Consider the following 22,153-nt stretch of genomic DNA (forward strand, 5'->3'; position numbering starts at 1 on the left):
AACGTCACGGATCGTTGTCGTTCTCGTTGGAAAGTTGTTTAGAGTGAAGGTACCAGTCATGTAGCAAATCTTGTTAAAGGATAGATATTGACTTATAGGATTACTACATCTAATAGGTGGCGCTATCTGTTCAAGTCCTCTTCCTCTCTGAAGAGGCAATATGTATAAGTATGTGCACACCAACACTTTGACCCAATGCCGATTATATCCCTGCAATTGAGCTGAAAAGCGATGAAAGTCACTATTATCTTGCTGGAACGGAGGAAACCTATTTTGATGTACTGTAAATACCAGAGAAGGCCATGTCTGAAAAATGCACATGCTGACTGTAGGCATAAAACATGTAACGTGTGTCCCCGTGCCTATCCAGAGTCATATCATGGGTGTATTCCTTCGAAATATAATCCAAAGGCAATATTATCTGTGCTGTAGCCTCACCGAACCAGTCTATCGTGTTTCCTATTTTTTTTAAATGGTGAAAATAGCGCTGCAAATTAGGCTATTTGTGCAGTCAACAAATACGCAAAGTCGCCAAATTTGGGGATGTTGTAAAAGCAACAGAGGGAACACCAGTGACCTGTCTACTAAGGTAGTTATAAACCCCCTTTTTTTTTCCTTATGTTTGTAGTCTAAACAGCGCAAGTAAAGGAGCAGGTCGGCTTCTTGCCTGTTATACACAGTCAGGCACCCAGAGAAGGCAGAAACAGTTAAAGGGACTCTGTCACCCCCCTCCAGCCGTTAGAAACTAAAAGAGCCACCTTGTGCAGCAGTAATGCTGCATTCTGACAAGGTGGCTGTTTTAGTTATTGGTGCAGTCAAAGCAGAAATAAAGCGTTTTATAATTTCGCAAAAATACCTGTCTTTAGTCCTGGAGGCAGGTCTTAACCCCCCTGCTGCACACGCCACACTGCCGTCGCTCAAGGCTTCTTCGGTGCCGGGCACCGCCCCCTCCGCGCTGTTTTCAAATCAAATACGGCGCCTGCGCTGTTTTGTTCTGCCTGGGGCAGGCGCAGTGAGCGCTGCCCGTCTGACCTCAGATGCAGTCTCGCAGACTGCGCCTGTGCGGCCACCCAGCTTGGGAATCCCAGCCCCGCAGTGTGTTATGCATTATGCAGTGCGGGGCTGGGATTCCTGGGCATGCGCACTGCGTGTGTCAGCCACTCACCCAGGTCCCCCACCTTACAGCGTGTGTATCTTCAGCTGATCGAGACTGCACTGGAGAGCACACAAGAGGTGCAGTGATGACACTAATCAGAACTGTCAATTTTCAGGAGCGCATTGCCCCTGGGAAGAAGGAAGCTGGGATGGCAGGGGGGCCATGCGAGAAAGAAGATTAGAAAAACCCTTTAACATGGCCATTAAAGTGGTTTCCCACTACTATGATATTGACAAACCATCCTTAGAAGAGGTCCTCAATATCAAATTGGTGGGGTCCATCACCGCCACTCCCACCAATCAGCGGCTGTGACAGCACCCAGCTGTTAACAGTGTATGGAGCAGAACTTCACCGCTCCGTCACACTAAAAAGTGTGCCTGCTCCCAAGCACTTCAGCTCAGTTCCTAACCATATAATAATAATAATCTTTATATAGCGCTAACATATTCCGCAGCGCTTTACAGTTTGCACACATTATCATCGCTGTCCCCGTTGGGGCTCACAATCTAAATTCCCTATCAGTATGTCTTTGGAATGTGGGAGAAAACCGGAGTACCCAGAGGAAACCCATGCAAACATGGAGAGAACATACAAACTCTTTGCAGATGTTGTCCTTGGTAGGGTTTGAACCCAGGACTCCAGCGCTGCAAGGCTGCAATGCTAACCACTGAGCCACTGTGCTGCCCACCATATGAATGACAGCCCTGCCTGTGAGGTCAATGCTAGGATTTATGGAAACTGTTGTCTTCTGGACCAGACTGGGCGTGCCGGGGGGCAAGACTGGGCGTGTCGGGGGGGGCGGCAAGACTGGGCGTGCCGGGGGGCAAGACTGGGCGTGGGGGGGGGCAAGACTGGGCGTGCTGGGGGGGGGGCAAGACTGGGCGTGCTGGGGGGGGCAAGACTGGGCGTGCTGGGGGGGGCAAGACTGGGCGTGCTGGGGGGGGCAAGACTGGGCGTGCTGGGGGGGCAAGACTGGGCGTGGCGGGGGGGGCAAGACTGGGCGTGGCGGGGGGCCAGACTGGGCATGCCGAGGACACAATGCACTGGCTCTGTGGGCTACCTACCAGGACACAATGCACTGGCTCTGTGGGCTACCTATCAGGAGACAATGCACTGGCTCTGTGGGCTACCTATCAGGAGACAATGCACTGGCTCTGTGGGCTACCTACCAGGACACAATGTACTGGCTCTGTAGGCTACCTACGAGGACACAATGCAGTGGCTCTGTGGGCTACCTACCAGGACATAATGCACTGGCTCTGTGGGCTACCTACCAGGACACAATGCACTGGCTATGTGGGCTACATACCAGGACACAATGCACTGGCTCTGTGGGCTACCTACCAGGACACAATGCACTGGCTCTGTGGGCTACCTACCAGGACACAATGCACTGGCTCTGTGGGCTACCTACCAGGGCACAATGCACTGGCTCTGTGGGCTACCTACCAGGGCACAATGCACTGGCTCTGTGGGCTACCTACCAGGGCACAATGCACTGGCTCTGTGGGCTACCTACAAGGACACAATGCACTGTCTCTGTGGGCTACCTATCAGGACACAAAATCTGGACTCTAGCCGGTCATTAGCAGCTCACTGCCATCAGGTACTGGATCATGGAAAACAATGTACAAGAGCAAAACAAAGAAGGAAGGAAAGAAGCTTCAGATGTTGTGAATGCACAAAAAAACCTTACTCTAATGGTAACATCTGTTCAAAAACGACTGGGATTTACTCCCCTGACAACTAGGTAAGAAAAACACAAGACAATCTCACCTGGGAGACATTTAACCCAACAAAAGTAGGCTGGTTTCACATGAGGGTAATACAGGAGCTTTTCTGCAAGTCTGATAGGGATCCTTCCAACCCTAAGGCTATGTTCACACGCTGCGGATTTTGCTGCGGATCCGCAGCAGTTTTCCATGTCTTAGCAGTACAATGTAAACCTATGGGAAACGCAATCCGCAGTGCACATGCTGCAGAAAAAAACGCTCGCAGCATGTCAATTCTTTGTGCGAAATCCGCAGCGGTTTTACACCTGCTCCATAATAGAAAACCGCAGGTGTAAAACTGCAGTGGAATCCGCACAAAAACACGGTAAATCCGTGATAAATCCGCAGGAAAAACGCAGTGTTTTTGCCCTGTGGATTTATCAAATCCGCTGCGGAAAAATGGGACCATTCTACGTGTGCGCATACCCTTATGGGGTCACTGCATCCTGGTGAAGGATGAAAGGAGAAGCGGCCATACAAGTTTGAGAGATGGGCGATCACTGTACCTTTGTGCGTGACTTTGTACTTAGTGGTTTCCTGCGGTGTTACATTGTGACCTACAACTGCATCACAGAACTGCAAATGTTTTCACGCGAGTTGGATTTTCTGTCCCAGACAACATACGTGACATAGACTTCAATGCAAGTTGAATACGATGTGTGACAAGTTGCAACTTGGCCGTTTCATTTTACAGCAAAATCGGAGCTCTAAAACAGTGGTGTGTCGGCAGGGAAGCTGCACAGGTGTGAATGTCACCCTACTCGTCTGAGAACAGATGTTGGGCGACACAGATCGCCGCGTAGCCCTGGCCTAATGGAAACAACGGCTGGCGGGTCAGGAGACCTCTGTCCTTAACATACGGGTGGGCGTATAACAGACATTCATGTCAGCGGCCCACAATCAAAGCAGAGCTTTTTTTGTTCCCTGTGAAATTGAGGGGAGACAGCTAAAGTCCACCAGTGTACACAGGGACTCGCACCTTCCCCTTTCTGTGGAATGGAGGACCCGATACCCGGCAACAAGTCCGGTGGCGCGTGGAGATAATACCGTTACTAAGCCACTAACATAGACATTGGAAGTCCTGCTATAAAAGATCTGTCTAATTAGAACAAATCCTTAGGGCTTGTTCACACTTCGCGCCTTTGTTGCACTTTTTCCGTGTGTTTTTGCTGCCAACAATCTGTTTTTTTTTTCAGCAGAGAAATCTGCTGCAAACACCCAACATGCGCACATCGCTAGTGATGAGCAAGTGTACTCGTTGCTCTGGTGATCTCTGAGTATTTGTAAGTGTTCGAAGATTTAGTTTTTGTCACCTCAGCTGAATAATTTACAGCTACTAGCCAGGCTGAGTACATGTGGGGGTTGCCTGGTTGCTAGGGAATTCCCACATGTGTTCAGCCTGTCTAGCAGCCGTAAATCATCCAGCTGAAGTGACGAAAACTAAATCTCCGAACACTCACAAATACTCGGAGATCACCGGAGCAACGAGTATACTCGCTCATCACTACACATCGCCTTATGGCCGGCAGCTCCCTGGACGCCTCGGCACTGATACACGGTTGGCGTAGGTTTAGTGCCACCATCAGCAATAGCTCCGTACTTTGGTTACTAGAAGGGGACCCAAACTGGGAACCATTTTTTTGAGGTTCAAATGGACCTTCCATGGACCTGATCTCTTAGTGCAGTATGCCCTGTGCATGACGGGGGTCCGACTTTTGCTTCTGGCCAGAGAAAATTCTAAAACGATTTAGTCAAGAAAGATATTACGCCCTAAAAATGTGGTAACAGCAGTGCATTGGTTGTACTTTGTGCCATATTGTACTGCCACGTCGCAGAGCCCTGCTCTTGAGAATGCTAGGGGGTCCCAGCACCCAGACCCTCAGTTATAAGTCTCATTAGGAGACAACTTAAAAACTTGGTAAAAACCGTTTTAGAAGGTAACAGTTTGGTGTGCAGGTCTACTTGGCATCCCAATGGCATGGTCCCATTTCTGCCAACAGAGCTGTGTGCACAGGGCCTGAACAGAAGACTGCAATGGTCAGCGAGTTCTGAGACCCCCACCGAATGCCCAAAACACCGCTCTGATGTCCACTGCTCCTGTACAAGCTGCGCACAGGGTCCATAAGTCTATGGGTCTGTACATTCACTCTCACGAAGCTTCATGGACCCATAGACTTACTATTGACCTCGTGCACTGCTCTTCCGAGTGCTATTTTGGGGGTTTCAGTACTTGGACTCCCACCGATGAGCATGCAATGCCCATAATATAGAAAAACTTTTATAAAATAACAAATACACTTTAAATATAAATATTTTTTTAAAAAGCAAAATACTTATTCGGAAGGGGCTACAAAAATAGGGATTTTTGTGTTACTCACCGTAAAATCCTTTTCTCCGAGACGCTCATTGGGGAACACAGGACTGCGGGTGTATGCTTCGGCTGCCAGGAGGCTGACACTAAGTAAACTTGAAAAAAAGTTAGCTCCTCCTCCGCCGTATACACCCTGACACTGGCTACAGGAGACTCCAGTTCGGTGCAAAAGCAGTAGGAGAAAAAAATACAAGAAATAATATAACAGCCTGAATACAGAAAACTTATGTCTAGAAAAATACTTACTGACTGACAGAATTAGATATAGTCAAAACAGCCCTCAGGCCACCAGAGAGGGTGCTGTGTCCCCCAATGAGCGTCTCGGAGAAAAGGATTTTACGGTGAGTAACACAAAAATCCCTATTTCTCCTTCGCCTCATTGGGGGACACAGGACTGTGGGATGTCCTAAAGCAGTCCCTGGGTGGGAAATTAACTCACCAAAAAGAAATTCTTTCAATACTGGTTATCCTATAAGTGCGCCACTGCCGCTTGAAGAATCCTTCTACCCAGACTTGTATCTGCAGAGATCTGGGAGTGGACATTATAATGTTTGACAAAAGTATGCAAACTAGACCAAGTTGCAGCTTTGCAAACCTGTTCTGCTGAGGCCTGGTGGCGAATTGCCCAGGAGGCCCCCACTGCCCTAGTGGAATGGGCCTTGATTCCCGCCGGAATAATCATGCCCTTGGCGCGATAGGCTTCCTGAATGGCCGCACGTATCCACCTGGCCAGGGTGGATTTTGAGGCCGCGCATCCCTTCCTGCGACCTTCCGGAAGGACAAACAGAGCATCCATCTGGCAGAAAGGAGCCGTTCAGGAAATGTATCTCCTCAGAGCTCTCACTAAGTCCAACGTATGGAGAGCTTTTTCTACACGGTGCGTCGGTGCCGGACAAAAAGAGGGAAGAACTATATCTTCATTAATGTGGAAAGAGGAACCAACCTTCGGAAGAAAGGAAGGTGCTGGTCTGAGCACTACCTTGTCCTGATGAAAACGTAAAAAGGGAGTATGACAAGAGAGGGCTGCCAGTTCTGATACCCGCCTTATGGAAGTTATGGCCACTAAAAATACGACTTTTCAAGAAAGGATGGTCAAGGAAATATCTTGAAGAGGCTCAAAAGGAGCTTCCTGTAATGCCCTTAAGACCAAATTAAGGTCTCAAGCTTCCAAAGGAGTCTTATAAGGAGGGACCTTATGAGCGACTCCCTGGAAAAAAGTACTGACCTGACGGTTAGTAGCAATCCTGCCCTGAAAAAGGACTGATAAGGCCGAAATCTGCCTCTTAAGAGTACTTGGAGCAAGCCCTGAATCCAGGCCTGTTTGGAGAAAAGCTAAAATATTTGGGACGGAGAAACGCAAAGGAGGCAGCCCGCGCTCTCTACACCAAGAGAGAAAAACTTTCCAAGTGTGATGATAAATTCTGGCCGAAACGGGTTTACGTGCACTGATCATGGTATCTGCTACCTCTTGGGAGAACCCTGCCTGAGTTAAAACCCAATATTCAACGGCCAAGCTGTCAAACGTAGGACCCCTAAGTTCTGGTGGTAGATCGGCCCTTGAGATAGAAGGTCTGGCCGATCGGGGAGCCGCCATGGAACCCTGGTGAGAAGCTGTACCAGGTCCGCATACCAAGTCCGTCGCGGCCAATCCGGGGCGATCAGAATAGCTGGCACACTTTCTGCCTTGATTTTCTTGATTACCCTCAAGAGTAGTGCCAGAGGAGGGAACAGATAAGAGAGATGGAATTGGTTCCAAGTTAGTACTAGCGCATCCACGGCGATTGCCTGTGGGTCTCTGTACCGGGAGACAAACCTGGGTACCTTGGCATTCCCGCTGGATGCCATCAGATCCACATCCGGGGTTCCCCATAGATGGCATATCTGCTGAAACACCTCGGGATGGAGAGACCATTCCCCGGACGCTAGCCCCTGACGGCTTAGGAAGTCTGCCGCCCAGTTCTCTGCGCCCGGAATGTGGACTGCTGAAATCACAGAGTGATTTCTCTCGGCCCAGAGCAGTATCTGGCCTTGCTGCGGGTGCCCCCCTGATGATTTATGTATGCCACAGCCGTGGCATTGTCCGATTGAATTCGGACAGGGCGACCCGCCAGAAGAAAGTGAAAATGCTGCAAGGCTAGCCGAACCGCCCAAATCTCTAAGAGATTGATGGGGAGATCTGACTCCAGAGAAGACCAGCGCCCCTGAGCCGTGTGGTGAAAAAACACTGCTCCCCAACCCAGGAGACTGGCATCTGTTGTAACCACCAGCCAATCGGTTGGGGGAAAGGACTTCCCCCCCGAGTAGGGACGAGCTGTTTAACCACCATGAAAGAGCCTGTCTGACCTGGGGAGACAACCGAAAACTGCGGTCGAGGGAAAGAGGATTCCTGTTCCAAACTCCTAGAATTGCCTGTTGGAGAGGACGAAGATGAAGCTGTGCGAATGGTACTGCTTCTATAGTCGCAACCATCCTTCCTAACACCCTCATGCAAGACCGTATCGAATGAGGGTGAGGTTGCTGAAGGTTCCTCACTTCCCGCCGAAGGGCTAGGACCTTGTCCTGTGGAAGGATTGATAGGGCTAGAGAGGTATCGAAAATCATGCCTAGAAATAAGATCCTCCGAGAAGGTTGTAGGGATGACTTTCTTAAATTTACTAGCCAACCCAGGTGAGCAAGGGTGTCCAGAGTAATGCTGACATTTTCCCTGAAAGCTTGAAAGGTCGGCCACTTGATCAGGAGATCGTCTAGATATGGCAAGACTACTATGCCTCGGGAGTGCAGAATGGACACCACAGCTGACATGACCTTCGTGAACACCCTGGGGGCGGAAGCCAGCCCGACCATTTCTATCTTGTAACCTGAAGATATGAACTCTCCCACCCACCGGTCGTGGACTACTTGAAGCCAGACCTGGCGAAGCAAAAGTAGACGTCCGCCTACTCTGTTGGAGGTGCTCCGAGGAGGCCTCCAGTCACCAGTCACTTGGCCGAGAACCTTTGAGTCCTAACTCCTCTGGATCTAGTGGACTGGGAACGCATCCTTCCCCCCTGATTGGCCGTATAAGAGAACCGAACGTCTCGGTCCTGATTGGGTCGACCCTGTGCAGCAGAACCTGACGCTGGGGCCCATTTGGGATTGCGAAAGGACCTGAAACGGGCCTAAAAAAAGGCAACGAAAGGGCTGTCTAATCCTCTGCTGGGGCAGGAACTTACTCTTTCCTTCTGTGGAGTCAGAGATAAGCTGATCTAGCTTCTCTCCGAATTAGCGACCCCCCTGATACGGTAGGGTTGTAAGAGACTTTTTAGAAGTAGAGTCTGCCCGCCCTGTTCTTAACCAGAGAGCCCTTCTGATAGCAATAGCGTTAGCCGCAGCTGAAGAGGCACAGTCTGCGGCATCTAAGGATGCATTGATCAGATAGCTACCAGCAAGAGCTATCTGAGATGACATTTCCGCCAACTCTGCTGGTAAATCACCTTCTTGAAGAGCCTTTGTTAAAGACTCTGACTAAGACATCATAGCCTTAGCAACCCAGGTTGCCGCAAAAGAAGGGAAAAGTGCCGAACTTGAAGCCTCAAAAACGGAACGAGCCAAGCTCTCTATAAGATGATCCGTAGGATCCTTAATCGATGAGCCATTAGGGAGAGATAGCAATGTGTTAGAGGCTAAATGGGACACCGGAGGATCTACAGAAGGATTTTCTGCCCATTTACAACACAGCTCAGTAGCAAAGGGGTACTTAACCTTCAAGGCCCTTTGCCCTGAAAAACGCTTGTCCGGGTGCTCCCGATTACGCCGAATCAAGTCCTCAAACTCAGGGCGAGAGGAAAAAACCCTATGAACCCGCTTGGCTTGTTTAAAAGAAATTTTATGATCTGAGGATGAGAAGAGCTCGTCCTCTATCCCCAGAGCCTGATTGAGGCTGTCAATCAGTCCATCTACAGACTCCCGAAACACAGGATTCTCAAAAATAAGGGACTCCTCTGACTCATAGTCTGTCTCAACTTCCCCGCTCTCTGCAGGGGAAGGAGAACGTAATACGGAGCTCCAGGATGCGGAAGCACCTGAGGGTCTAGGAGACGCTGTGCGAATCCGCTTTCCAAACAATTGCCTAGTGCGGGTACGGCCCCTGCAGGCCGAAGGCTCCTGAGACCCCGAGGCCCTCTCTGAGACAGAAGGACTGTTGGCCCTGACCGCCGGGGTCTGAAGGGATTTGATTGCTTCCGTCAGGGACGCCATGGATTGCGACAAGGACGTGACCCATTCCGGTGGAGCTGCCTCAGCACCAGCCTGAGGGGCAGGAGCCTGGGAGACTACTGGTGAGCTAGCGGGGGGGGGGGCTCCAGGGCGCGGTCAGAGTCGCAGGTCTCTCAGAGACGATTGCTCTGGGAATGCGGAAACGCAGTATGACAAGCCACACACGTGGTATATAAGACCGAGTGAGATTTAACCCTTCTAGACATAGTGATCTGAAAAAAACTATACCCAGGGCCTGAGACTGGGAAAAAATAATGCTTCTGCCAGCTGGAGGACGAAGCGCTTACCCCAGTCCTGTGTCCCCACGAATACAGCGATGAAATGAACACAAGATGCGGAGCCAAAAAGAGCTCACCTTTATGCCAGAAGACCTCAGGGGGGTGGGACCGCCAACGTACGGTGTGGCCTGTAGTAGGCCAGAAGCCGGGGCCTCAATTTTTCCCTTGAGAACAAGGGAAAAGCGAGACCGGAAGTGATGCACCGGAGGGGGCGGGGCCTCACAGTACGGTCTGCTGGGAGGAAATCTGGGTCAGAGAGACCCGGAAATGCTCAGCTGGAGGCCAGGCTGGAGCCTGAAGCCTCTGGAAGGCCGCAGCACCTGCAGAGCCGACCGCAGCGCCGGAGAAGCGGCGCCGGAGACACCGCGGCGCCGGGCGCACCGCCGCGGCGCACAGGAACTGCCGCACAGCGCCGAGACCAAGCAGAAAAAAACGCCAGGCAAATAGGCATCTTGAAGATGCACTGTGCGCACTACCAGGAGCCCCTCTTCTTTTTTTTTTTTTTGTCACTCTCCCATCTAGCAGGCTGAGTACCCCCAGCGAGGGAAGCAGACGACGGTGCAGGCACCCTAGCTACATTATCCGACCATGATAAGGAGAGGGACCATCTATCACCCCATCTATCCCGCAGCAGAGCAGAGGGGTAGAAATGGGGGGGTCACACGGACATCACACGGGCGCCTGTACAGCCCAGGGTCTGAATACCTCAGGGTGGTCAGGGCCAAGACCGGTGAGAGATCCCATGTCGCAGGAAAGGATACGTGGAGGAACTCGCACGTGCTCGCCCGTTGTTGGTTTGGGGAGATCGGCCCCTCAAAAGGGGCCGTCGCCCCCTAATCCATAGAAAGAGATGAAGAAATAGGATCCAAAGGATCCGAGACCCGGAAGGTGTGCCTCCTTGAGACACTAAGCATGAACTGGAGTCTCCTGTAGCCAGTGTCAGGGTGTATACGGCGGAGGAGGAGCTAACTTTTTTTCAAGTTTACTTAGTGTTAGCCTCCTGGCAGCCGAAGCATACACCCGCAGTCTTGTGTCCCCCAATGAGGCGAAGGAGAAAATATTCCTTACACTACAGATAGTCACTTGGCAAATAATTAGTAGTGAAGAATGGTATATTTGCATTGTGACCCATGTACCTCTTTCTGGATGACGGCTCCACTAGGATCGTTGTGGTTACTGACGATCACCAGGAAATATTCAAACTAAAAGTTCAGCAAAACACTTTGCGGGATCCCGGTCCAGCAGCTCCATTGGTACGCCGTGACAGCCGGGCCAAAGCTCTGCCTGCGACCTGCTCCTAGGCGTCACCCTCCTGCTAAGTTAGCCCCTGTAATGGCTGGTCTATGATGCACAATGCAGAAGGAGGTAGTAGGAGGTCCATGGGGCTACCATCTGGCTGCTAGAGTACTAACGTGGCCACTGGGTCCACTCTACTTTTGATGTGATGAAACACTGCCGAAGGGCCACATGTTTGCCGATCCGCGGTCGCCTAATAACCTGATTACACAGGCCCACCCTGCTTCCAATTTCTATCTAATAGATCACCTAATGCACAGAAGCTGCCATTGTCCCCGGTATCGCAAGTCCTATTTACACAGGACGATGTGCTGCCGAGAACAAAGGACTTTTGAGCAGCACAAAAGAGAACTTGCGTTTTGCTCATTCGTCAGTAGAACGACAGCTTGTTTAGACTGCGAGATGATCCCGGGAATGCTCATTTCACACTAATTTTGCCCCTTTAATGTTATCGACCACAAATCAAAAATCTAAATACTCAGAATGAACTGTTATTAGTACCATAAGGAAAAAAGGAGAGGGCAGAGCCCCACTAGAAGTAGCCCCTGTCTAACAAGTCAATAAAACATAAAGAGGTATTCCCATCTCCAAGATCATATCCCAATATGTAGTTAGTGTAATAATAAAAACATTAGCAAATACCTCCAATTAGAAATGTAGTATAGTTCTTCTGATATCTTATGTCGCTTACCCCATGTGCAGGGCATTGCAGTAGCTTAGGTATCCATGGTTACGACCAATCATATAGTGAGTGAGTTAGTTGTTCGTGGTCGTAACCATGGATACATAAGCTACTGCAATGCCCTGCACATGGGGCACACAACATAGCGAATCAAAAGAACTTTACTACATTTCTAATTGGAGCTTTTTGCTAATATTATTATTACACCTACTACATATTGGGATATGATCTTGGAGATGGGAATACCCCTTTAACTTTTAATTAGAACTACATAAAAATTAATTATTTTGTGGGGTAATATTTAAAAAGATCATCCTTGATTTACCCTATATAATCAAGGATAATCTTTTTAAATAGTAACTCAAAAAATAATTTTATGAAGTTCTAATTAAGAGTTAAGTTTTATTGACCTGTAAGAGAGGGGTTGCTTATAGTGGGGCTCTGCCCTTTTTTTTCGTCATTAGGCAATATACTGCGACTCACAACTATTAGCACCGCAGCCAGAAGTTGCATTAATAATCCAATAACTTTCCATATACAAATGATGGCAAAATGTGTATGGGGGGCTTAATAGCAATAATAAAAGAATTAATGTAAGAAATGCAATTTTCTTTTTTTAAAGCATCAATATAACAACAAAAACCTCAGTGTTACAATCTAATCTGCAATATATGGGCTGGGAAGTTTCCCCATGGTAAACGAGCAGGATTTTAATTCAGAGACAGATCTGTCTCGCCTTTCCACGTGATACAGTGACTGGCAGCAGTGACCGGATCCGACATAACAAGGGACCTCTGTTGACAGCTGATGTAATGGGAGATGCAGGGAAGCCCTGACTGTGTGTACAGGGAGATCTGGGAGAAGAGGCAACAAGACGGTGAGCCGTGTGCCCACGGTGAGCTGTGCACCCAGGGTGAAGGTGCGTCCAGGGTGAGCCGTGCACCCAGGGTGAAGGTGAGTCTTGGGTGAGACGTGCGTCCAGGGTGAGCCATATACCCAGTGTGAGCCGTGCGCCCAGGGTGAGCCGTGTGCCCAGGGTGAAGGTGAGTCTTGGGTGAGACGTACGCCCAGGGTGAGCCATGCGCCCAGTGTGAGCCGTGCGCCCAGTGTGAGCCGTGCGCCCAGGGTGAGCCGTGCGCCCAGGGTGAGCCGTGCGCCCAGGGTGAGCCGTGCGCCCAGAGAGCCGCGTGCCCAGGGTGAAGGTGAGTCTTGGGTGAGACGTGCGCCCAGGGTGAGCCATGCGCCCAGTGTGAGCCGTGCGCCCAGTGTGAGCCGTGCGCCCAGGGTGAGCCGTGCGCCCAGGGTGAGCCGTGCGCCCAGGGTGAGCCGTGCGCCCAGGGTGAGCCGTGCGCCCAGAGAGCCGCGTGCCCAGGGTGAAGGTGAGTCTTGGGTGAGCCGTGCGCCCAGTGTGAGCCGTGCACCCAGTGTGAGCCGTGCGCCCAGGGTGAGCCGTGCGCCCAGGGTGAGCCGTGCGCCCAGGGTGAGCCGTGCGCCCAGGGCGAGCCGTGCGCCCAGGGCGAGCCGTGCGTCCAGGGCGAGCCGTGAGTCTAGGGCGGGCCATGCGCCCAGGGCGACCCATGCGCCTGCAGAACCAGGGAGCTGGGACACTCAAATCGTGGTGTTTTTGCAGCGTTTCTTTTGGTGCTTTATCTACAGTTACACGTTATTCCAAGTTAATTTTATTCACCAAAAACACTGCAAAAAAACCAGCTTAGACATTAGGCTATGTTCACACGTTGCGTTTCTGCTGTTTTCTTTATGCAAATTAAAAGCTGCGTTTTACAGTACCAGCAAAAGCTATGAAATTTCAGAAATCTCATGCACGGACATTGATTTCTTTTTCCCTGACGGAGTTGGATAATTGATGCATGTCACTTCTTTCGGTGTTTTTTCATCCATAGAAAGCAATGAACAACACAGCAAAACACGCAGGTATCAGGATTTGCTGCGTTTTTAGCGAAAAAAAGAAGGTAAAACAGAATATGAAACCAATTTATTTTTGTGATTTTCCCAAGTTTGAACCATAATGTCTTTGTCTCCTCACCTGAGAATGGCTGTTAAGACTAGTACAGTCTAATTAAATTAGTGATATGTGTAAAGTTGGCCGACCAAGGTGTGAAACTGAACAATACCTGACCGAAGTGTGAAAGTAAACAGTGCATTGTATTGCCTAAGGCTACTTTCACACTAGCGTCGTACGACGCACGACGAATTGCGTCGTTGCGACGTACCGACGCAAGCAGTGAAAGCGCCGCACAACGGGGGCAGCGGATGCTGTTTTTCAACGCATCCGCTGCCCCATTGCGATGTGCGGGGAGGCGGGGGCGGAGTTCCGGCCGTGCATGCGCGGTCGGAAAAGACGGTCTCGACGCACCAAAAAACGTTACATGCAACATTTTTTGGTGGCGACGGACTGACGCAACAGTCGCACGACGATTGCGACGTGTGGCACTGCGTCGCTAATGCAAGTCTATGGAGAAAAAAGGCATCCTGCAAGCACTTTTGCAGGATGCGTTTTTCTACAAAACGACGCATAGCGACGTGCAGTGCACGACGCTAGTGTGAAAGTAGCCATTCAGCACCTTAAGGCCATAGTTTGTTTATAGAGAGATAGTACCCTGAAACAGAGTGTCAGTAGCTAATGTGATCTACTAAACGCATATGTTTTGAAAGGGCAATGTGCAATCAGATACCTATAAACTGGATACTTCTATCTTTAGGGCTATGTGCAACATGCTAATTTTAAAATCAGGTATTTATCTATTATATACTGTACCCGAGTGAAAATACCTGCTATATATATATGGAGTATGATCCAATACAAGAAGCAGCTATCAAATGCATACCCAAGTATTGGCAGCCACCATATTGGCAGCATAACCCGTCTCCCTTTGGTCTGGTACATTAGAGGTACAAATGTTAGTTGAGATTCTCCTTTACACTTTTGATAAAAATAATAATCACATTTTTATAAGATATAATAAGTGTTGTTATACCACAAAACTAATTTTTGCCTCTGGGCATTATTAGTGGTTTCTCCCTTTATATATTAAAATGTGAAGAAAGGAAAGACGGAGGATTCGCTTGTCAGTCTCAGTGCCCTCTAGATGCATTTCTGTGTTCTTACAGATCACACCAGTGATCATATGTTTTGTTTTTAATAAATTTTGAATAAAGATAATATATTATAGTTGAATACATACGGCTCTGTTTCTTTTTTCAGGGTGTCTTACAGCCCAGAAAAAGGTTTATACACTGTACTCCCAGGTCATTGTATCAGCCTTGCTGAAATGGAAGGGATCGGAACGCCGGGAGCAGAGGAGGCAGTGAGCGAAGAACGGGGAAAGTGGCTATTCATGTAAAATGTATTGTGACTTTTTGGGGAGAGTGCGCAGGGTCACTTTAAGAAACACAACTTAAATTTTTACTTGTAGAATGGTAACCTTCATTATTTGCTTCCAAACACTGGAAATCTGTCCTGGCCGTGTGATGCACGGCTCGCTAGCACAGCGTAACCATCTGTGCACCTGTGTGATCATCACATGGCCAGGATCACCTTTACCCTTAAAGAGTAAGGAAGCTTTTGATAACCCCAAATATAAATAGATTTACTGTTCATGTATATACACTGCTCAAAAAAATAAAGGGAACACTAAAATCCCACATCCTAGATATCACTGAATGAAATATTTCAGTTGCAAATCTTTATTCATTACATAGTGGAATGTGTTGAGAACAATAAAACATAGAAATGATCAATGTAAATCAAAATGAATAACCCATGGAGGGCAGGATTTCAAATGATACTCAAAATCAAAGTGGAAAATTAAATTACAGGCTGATCCAACTTCAGTGGAAATGCCTCAAGACAAGGAAATGATGCTCAGTAGTGTGTGTGGCCTCCACGTGCCTGTATGACCTTCCTACAATGCCTGGGCATGCTACTGATGAGGCGGCGGATGGTCTCCTGAGGGATCTCCTCCCAGACCTGGACTAAAGCATCCGCCAACTCCTGCACAGTCTGTGGTGAAACATGACGTTGGTGGATGGTGTGAGACATGATGTCCCAGATGTGTTCAATTGGATTCAGGTCTGGGAACGGGCCTTCAATGCCTTCATCTTGCAGGAACTGCTGACACAGCCACATGAGGTCTGGCATTGTCCTGCATTAGGAGGAACCCAGGGCCAACCGCACCAGCATATGGTCTCACAAGGGGTCTGAGGATCTCATCTCGGTAACTAATGAGCTGCGGCTACCTCTGGCGAGCACATGGAGGGCTGTGCGGCCCTCCAAAGAAATGCCACCCCACACCATTACTGACCCACTGCCAAACCGATCATGCTAAAGGATGTTGCAGATACATCGGTCTCCATGGCGTCTCCAGACTCTGTCACGTCTGTCACATGTGCTCAGTGTGAACCTGCTTTCATCTGCGAAGAGCACAGGGTGCCAGTGGCGAATTTGCCAATCCTGGTCTTCTGTGGCAAATACCAAGCGTCCTGCATGGTGTTGGGCTGTGAGCACAATCCCCAACTGTGGACGTTGGGCACTCAGACCCTCCTCATGGAGTTGGTTTCTAACCGTTTGTGCAGACACATGCACATTTGTGGCCTGCTGGAGATCATTTTGCAGGGCTATGGCAGTGCTCCTCCTGTTCCTCCTTTCACAAAGGCTGAGGTAGCGGTCCTGCTGCTGGGTTGTTGCCCTCCTATGGCCCCCTCCACGTCTCCTGGTGTACTGGCCTGTCTCCTGGTAGCGCCTCCAGCCTCTGGACACTTCGCTGACAGAAACAGCAAACCTTCTTGCCACAGCTCGCTCCTGGATGAGCTGCACTACCTGAGCCACTTGTGTGGGTTGTAGAGTCCGTCTCATGCTACCACGAGTGTGAAAGCACAACCAACATTCAAAAGTGACCCAAACATCAGCCAGAAAGCATTGGTACTGAGATGTGGTCTGTGGTCCCAACCTGCAGAACCACTCCTTTATTGAGTGTGTCTTGATAATTGCTAATAATTTCCATCTGCTTCCTAAGTGGACAGTTTGATTTCACAGAAGTTTGATTTACTTGGAGTTATATTCTGTTGTTTAAGTGATCCCTTTATTTTTTTGAGCGGTGTATATTATAATATATATTGTTGGGTGTCTGGGTTCCAAGACCTTGACTGATCAATCAAAAAAAAAAAAAACGTACTAAGATGTCTGCAGCTCAGGGGACACAGGAGCGCACCGCTCAGGGGACACAGGAGTGCACCGCTCAGGATAACAAAAAAATTGCCAAAATTGCAACATCCAATTAAAGGGAACCTGTCACCCCCAAAATCGAAGATGAGCTAAGCCCACCGGCATCAGGGGCTTATCTACAGCAATCTGAGGCCTGGCGCCTGCGCACTGCAGTACTTTGCTCTGCCCTCAACAGGGCAGACAGAGTACGCCTGCACCGGAGCCGCAGCCTGAATACAAGAAGTGGACGTCATCCTATGAAGATGGGAGGCCCCGGACCGGACCGCGACGCCCATCGGACTGGACTGCAGTGAGACCGCCCCTGGGTGAGTATAACCTAACCTCTTTTTCTCATCTTTCAGGATACATTGGGGGCTTATCTACAGAATTACAGAATGCTGTAGATAAGCCCCTGATGCTGGTGGGCTTAGCTCATCTTCGATTTTGGGGGTGACAGGTTCCCTTTAACCGAAATCTTGACACAACCTTCTGTTGTAGTCATACACAATGGGGCCAATTTATTACAGTTGTGATGAACAGAGTGGAGGCAGTAAGTGCAGCAGAGCGGTCACGGTGGCGAGCTGTTGGATACAGAATGGCACCTCCTTTGTACACATTAGACTATTTCCTTCTACAATTTTGCCAGTATCTTGCACCTAAACACGTGCATGCCAGTCACAAACATGGTGCAGTTCACGGATCCCCAATGCTGTTCCCTCTTTGATACATTTCAAAACTGTCCAACTTTCTGCAAACATCTGTTATTTCTGACAAATCATTACTAATTTTTCTACCATCATATGAACCAACATTTCGGAGTCAAACCAATAGTAAATCTGATCTCCTATGGACTACAAAATGTGAATCGATCTACAGAACGCGGCCGAGTCAGTAACACGTGGCCATTGGATGAGAGCGCAAAGAGATGCGGCTCTTCTCATCTTCCGGCCTTGGGCAACGTCATGTGAGCGACATCGTACCAGGCCGGCTACTCATAAGAACAGCGGGGGATGCCATCAGGTGGGTGGCGGGCTCCTTTTTGAGGGCCACAGAATACTGACCGGGCCCCTGCAAATCCATTTCCCCCAACTCTAATAATATGGTTCAGAGATGCTCAGCAGGAGTCTGTCAAAATGAAATGAGTTGTCCAGAGCTGCGATATCGATGTCATCAGTATCCGGATGGTGGGTAGTGGCCCCTCCAACGCTTAGAGGTCCTGCGATGGCCGGATGTAAAGTGCACAGACTGGAGGAACCTGACAGCTTTGTACACTGATTAGTGGCAGCTCTTCAGCTGAGCTTCCATTCACTTCAATAGGAGCTGGGATGCAGTACCCAATACAGCACATTCTCCTGTACACACACACAGCACATTCTCCTGTACACACACACAGCACATTCTCCTGTACACACACACAGCACATTCTCCTGTACACACACACAGCACATTCTCCTGTACACACACACAGCACATTCTCCTGTACACACACACAGCACATTCTCCTGTACACACACACACAGCACATTCTCCTGTACACACACACAGCACATTCTCCTGTACACACACACACAGCACATTCTCCTGTACGCACATATACAGCACATCCTCCTGTACACACACACAGCACATTCTCCTGTACACACACACAGCACATTCTCCTGTACACACACACACAGCACATTCTCCTGTACACACACACAGCACATTCTCCTGTACACACACACAGCACATTCTCCTGTACACACACAGCACATTCTCCTGTACACACAGCACATTCTCCTGTACACACAGCACATCCTCCTGTACACACACAGCACATTCTCCTGTACACACACACACAGCACATTCTCCTGTACACACACACACAGCACATTCTCCTGTACACACATACAGCACATTCTCCTGTACACACACACACAGCACATTCTCCTGTACACACACACACAGCACATTCTCCTGCACGCACACAGCACATTCTCCTGCACGCACACAGCACATTCTCCTGCACGCACAAACACAGCACATTCTCCTGCACACACATACACAGCACATTCTCCTGCACACACACACAGCACATTCTCCTGCACACACACACACAGCACATTCTCCTGCGCACACACACACACAGCACATTCTCCTACATACACAGCACATTCTCCTGTACACACAGCACATTATCCTGTACACACAGCACATTCTCCTGTACACACAGCACATTCTCCTGTACACACACACAGCACATTCTCCTGTACACACACACAGCACATTCTCCTGTACACACACACAGCACATTCTCCTGTACACACACACAGCACATTCTCCTGTACACACATATACAGCACATTCTCCTGTACACACACACAGCACATTCTCCTGTACACACATATACAGCACATTCTCCTGTACACACACATACAGCACATTCTCCTGTACACACATACAGCACATTCTCCTGCACACATACAGCACATTCTCCTGTACACATATACAGCACATTCTCCTGTACACACATATACAGCACATTCTCCTGTACACACATATACAGCACATTCTCCTGTACACACATATACAGCACATTCTCCTGCACACACATATACAGCACATTCTCCTGCACACACATATACAGCACATTCTCCTGTACACACATATATAGCACATTCTCCTGTACACACATATACAGCACATTCTCCTGTACACACATATACAGCACATTCTCCTGTACACACATATACAGCACATTCTCCTGTACACACATATACAGCACATTCTCCTGTACACACACACAGCACATTCTCCTGTACACACATATACAGCACATTCTCCTGCACACATACAGCACATTCTCCTGTACACATATACAGCACATTCTCCTGTACACACATATACAGCACATTCTCCTGTACACACATATACAGCACATTCTCCTGTACACACATATACAGCACATTCTCCTGTACACACATATACAGCACATTCTCCTGCACACACATATACAGCACATTCTCCTGTACACACATATATAGCACATTCTCCTGTACACACATATACAGCACATTCTCCTGTACACACATATACAGCACATTCTCCTGTACACACATATACAGCACATTCTCCTGTACACACATATACAGCACATTCTCCTGTACACACACACAGCACATTCTCCTGTACACACATATACAGCACATTCTCCTGCACACATACAGCACATTCTCCTGCACACATATACAGCACATTCTCCTGTACACACATATACAGCACATTCTCCTGTACACACATATACAGCACATTCTCCTGTACACACATATACAGCACATTCTCCTGTACACACATATACAGCACATTCTCCTGTACACACATATACAGCACATTCTTCTGTACACACATATACAGCACATTCTCCTGCACACACATATACAGCACATTCTCCTGTACACACATATACAGCACATTCTCCTGTACACACATATACAGAACATTCTCCTGTACACACACACAGCACATTCTCCTGCACACATACAGCACATTCTCCTGTACACACACATACAGCATTCTCCTGTACACACATATACAGCACATTCTCCTGTACACACAGCCAGCACATTCTCCTGTACACACACACAGCACATTCTCCTGTACACACATATACAGCACATTCTCCTGTACACACACATATACAGCACATTCTCCTGTACACACATATACAGCACATTCTCCTGTACACACATATACAGCACATTCTCCTGTACACACATATACAGCACATTCTCCTGTACACACATATACAGCACATTCTCCTGTACACACATATACAGCACATTCTCCTGTACACACATATACAGCACATTCTCCTGTACACACATATACAGCACATTCTCCTGCACACACATATACAGCACATTCTCCTGTACACACATATACAGCACATTCTTCTGTACACACATATACAGCACATTCTCCTGTACACACACACAGCACATTCTCCTGCACACACATATACAGCACATTCTCCTGTACACACATATACAGCACATTCTTCTGTACACACATATACAGCACATTCTCCTGTACACACATATACAGCACATTCTCCTGTACACACATATATAGCACATTCTCCTGTACACACATATACAGAACATTCTCCTGTACACACACACAGCACATTCTCCTGTACACACACACAGCACATTCTCCTGCACACATACAGCACATTCTCCTGTACACACACATACAGCACATTCTCCTGTACACACATATACAGCACATTCTCCTGTACACACATATACAGCACATTCTCCTGTACACACACATACAGCACATTCTCCTGTACACACACATACAGCACATTCTCCTGTACACACATATACAGCACATTCTCCTGTACACACATATATAGCACATTCTCCTGTACACACATATACAGAACATTCTCCTGTACACACACACAGCACATTCTCCTGCACACATACAGCACATTCTCCTGTACACACACATACAGCACATTCTCCTGTACACACATATACAGCACATTCTCCTGTACACACAGCCAGCACATTCTCCTGTACACACATATACAGCACATTCTCCTGTACACACATATACAGCACATTCTCCTGTACACACACACACAGCACATTCTCCTGTACACACATATACAGCACATTCTCCTGTACACACACAGCACATTCTCCTGCACACATAGCCCTATATACAGCACATACACCTATACATACAGCACACACAGCCTGCAGCACAGACACATACATACAGCACATACTCCTGTACACACATACACAACACATTCTCCTGTACACACACACACAGCACATTCTCCTGTACACACATACAGCACATTCTCCTGTACACATATACAGCACATTCTCCTGTACACACATATACAGCACATTCTCCTGTACACACATATACAGCACATTCTCCTGTACACACATATACAGCACATTCTCCTGTACACACATATACAGCACATTCTCCTGCACACACATATACAGCACATTCTCCTGTACACACATACACAGCACATTCTCCTGCAGCACAGACACACATATACAGCACATACACCTATACATACAGCACACACAGCCTGCAGCACAGACACACAT

The 22,153-nt window shown here is 48.5% G+C and overlaps 1 protein-coding gene across 1 annotated transcript in view; it reads right to left on the minus strand.

Moving 5' to 3' along the window:
- The window catches only part of ZMYND11 (zinc finger MYND-type containing 11), a 72,034-nt gene that overhangs the window by 49,346 nt on the left and 535 nt on the right, over positions 1-22,153 (minus strand). The gene's annotated exons all lie outside the window — the stretch shown is intronic.

Source organism: Ranitomeya variabilis, chromosome 6 (genome assembly GCF_051348905.1).
Source record: "Ranitomeya variabilis isolate aRanVar5 chromosome 6, aRanVar5.hap1, whole genome shotgun sequence".
Classification (NCBI taxonomy): Eukaryota; Metazoa; Chordata; class Amphibia; order Anura; family Dendrobatidae; genus Ranitomeya; species Ranitomeya variabilis.